This window comes from Capsicum annuum, chromosome 5 (genome assembly GCF_002878395.1).
Source record: "Capsicum annuum cultivar UCD-10X-F1 chromosome 5, UCD10Xv1.1, whole genome shotgun sequence".
NCBI classification, from domain to species: Eukaryota; Viridiplantae; Streptophyta; class Magnoliopsida; order Solanales; family Solanaceae; genus Capsicum; species Capsicum annuum.
This window is the reverse complement of record NC_061115.1, coordinates 81,788,836-81,791,695: the sequence shown is the minus strand read 5'-3', so window position 1 is coordinate 81,791,695 and position 2,860 is coordinate 81,788,836. Positions and strand designations below refer to the sequence as shown.

At 33.9% G+C, this 2,860-nt stretch overlaps 1 long non-coding RNA gene across 1 annotated transcript; it reads left to right on the top strand.

Annotated features, from left to right (window-relative positions):
* Positions 1-1,561: 1,561 nt before the first annotated feature.
* Positions 1,562-2,434, top strand: LOC107872484. Its single transcript, XR_001674876.2, has 3 exons — positions 1,562-1,870; positions 1,964-2,048; positions 2,121-2,434. It is a non-coding gene; the product is annotated as an uncharacterized LOC107872484 (long non-coding RNA).
* Positions 2,435-2,860: the final 426 nt, after the last annotated feature.

The window sequence follows — 2,860 nt, the reverse complement described above, 5'->3', positions numbered from 1 at the left end:
GGTTTTGGAATGATTTTGGACTGACTTATTATGGCATTACTTTATCCCCGCCCTGACTTACATGCTAGCTCTCACCCCGCTAATCGTCCCCAAATGTTGTATCCCTAAGTAATGTAGGATCCGAAGACACTTCTGCTTTTTTACACAGTGATAGAAAATTTCTTGATTGTTTATGAGTTAGCTTGAAATAGTGAGCTTTCATTCTCCAGAAGACCCTCATTTCACGGTCTTCTCTTTACTTATGTCTTAGACTATTTTAATGGGTTTTGGCTATGGTCGAGGACATGTCCCGACTTAGGTGTTCTTGGTTATTCGAGGCTTCGTGGATTACTGTGGATTAGAGTGCTTGTTGAAATTCTTAGATTCCTTTTCTGAGCTAGTTTCTTATCTATCTTGTTATATGTTCAAAATTCATCAGCTACTAGTTATATTGTCCTCTGATTGGCTAGGCTAATGGGGGTGGTCTCCGATGCTCGGTGGACTTGAGATACCTGTCACGACTAGGCTTGGTTTGAGTTGTGACATTAAGTCATTTTGCCAACAAAAAAGTGCTTAACATCACTTGTTTACCAAACAAATCAACAACTTTCGTTCAGTTTCAACACTTTTATCCAAACACTTAGCTGCTTAATTTATAAGCACTTATTTTAAATTTTTAATCACTTAAGCTAAAAAGCTATTTTTTTAATCCTATCCAAACGGACGCTTGTTCATATTTATTTAAAATACTTGATATTGAATAATATACTAATAAATATATCTCATCAGCTTTGTAAATGTTTTTTTTTTGAATTTTTCAGCATCAAATTATTGTTATTGTCAACTTTAGTTTAATTGTGTTATCTCCTTTGATTCTTTATTTATGATGTCAATTTAATTGTATGATTTTTTTTAGATTACTTTTGCATTTCAGGGCTGAATTCTAATAATATGGAATGTTATAAAATCAGTTTATCGTTGCTTTTATATTACTTAAGAAATATGTTTGACAAAATTCTTCAATCGCAAGAATAAGCTCATATTATCCCATCAATTTGGGATCCAATGGCAGAGATTAGTGTCAAATGTAGCCTGTCCTAAAAATTTGAAATATCGATATGCTCAGTTATTCTTCTTTTCGTACTAGGTGTTCTCTTTTGCCACTTGTCTTTTACACAACTTGATTTTTGTAATGCATTGGTTGTTTACATTAATTATCAAGATAACACTTAGTAAATTACAAATAAGTCCAAACCAAATTACATATATTTATTTTACATATCAGTGTATGCATACTTTCTTCTAAGTTCAACTATTTTCTTCATATCTACTGTGATTTTTAGGTTAGATTATATGTTTGTTATCTTCCCATGGTACTTTCCCATTAGTACATTGCTTTACTGACTTATATTTGTGGTTTATTAACACGTCTATGTCCCTCGCAAATTGAATATTGAGGAATGAGAAAAAATAAGTTTTTTCAGGAGAGACTCTTACTACTGTCTATGAACTACTTTTTACATTGATTTCCTTCGAAATATATTTTTTAACTTTTTTTTTTAAATTTAATTTGTCGTTTTATTAATAACTCAACCAAAAATAATTAAATAGTATCTACAAAGATGGACCGACCCATCATGAATCAAGTAAAGTAATTTGGGCTTAAATAAATCGGATAAATAAACCTGGCCCAATCCTACTTTAGCCAGACATATATAAATGTCTGTAGGGTTTTCTAAATGATGTTATTGTCTTCTCTTCCGTTCTAGCTTAGTTTCAGGTGAAAAATTGATCCGTCGTCTCTGAATCAACAATTTGTGAGGCTTGCTCTGTGGATCATCAACACTCTGCCATGGAGATTGCAAATTCCTTCTATTAACAGCTCCTAAAAGTAAGTAATTTAACCATTTTTCTATTGGATTCCATCTGTTTATCTTCCTTGATCTAACTTTAACCCTTACTCCCCCCTTGTGGTTGTTGTCAGCTGAGTTCTTTTGTATATGGGATAGTTCTTCATTTTTGGTTTTGAAATAAGGGTTGTAGGTCCTTGAGATGGATTGCATGTCCAAGTAAGTACTGCTCGCTGCTTTCTGTTCAAGTTCTTTTACTGTAAATTCCTATTATTTCGTATTTACTGACAGATATGGTTGGGAGGGAGATAAGGGATGCTCGGACCTGCATATGTTTGAACTGTCTTCTGCTTCTCAGGTGGATTAGATGCTTCCATCTCCCTCAACCCTCCCCTTTTACCTAAAGTTCATTTTTTATGGTTGTATTTGTATTGGCTAGGCAACTTTTGTATTTTGTGATTGGCTTCCTGGGTTGTAAATAGATGCTTGTAATCTTTGGTGTCACTATTAGTTGTAGCCTTAATTAGCCGCATATCCTTTTTTCAGTAAAACTCTGATGTATGGACACTGTAGCTTATCACTGTTTAGAATTTTCTTTCCTTTAACTTCTAGTTGCTGAAATGATGTTATACTGAATCCTCTTTTATCAATTACTGTATTTGCTAAATGATCCGCCAATTAGTTCCCTTTTCTTATTATATGTTGAAATCTTACTTGTTGCCATGCAATAGTTCTGTAATCTGCTCAATATGATCTAACGCATGCCATGGACACTTCCATTCCTTAGTTAATACCTTCATCATAATGAGATAATCCGTTTGAAAAATAACTTTGTTAAGATTGGACATACCACAATGGATTACTACTTGAAGCATAGCATATACTTCTGCTTACATGATTGTGGTATCTGCAATCTTATCTCCTTGTGCATATCTCAGGTCACCCCTTTCATTTCTTAGACAGTATGCATAAGAGCTAGCCCCTGGATTACCCCTAGAAGCCCCATCCATGTTTATTTCATCCAACCCTCC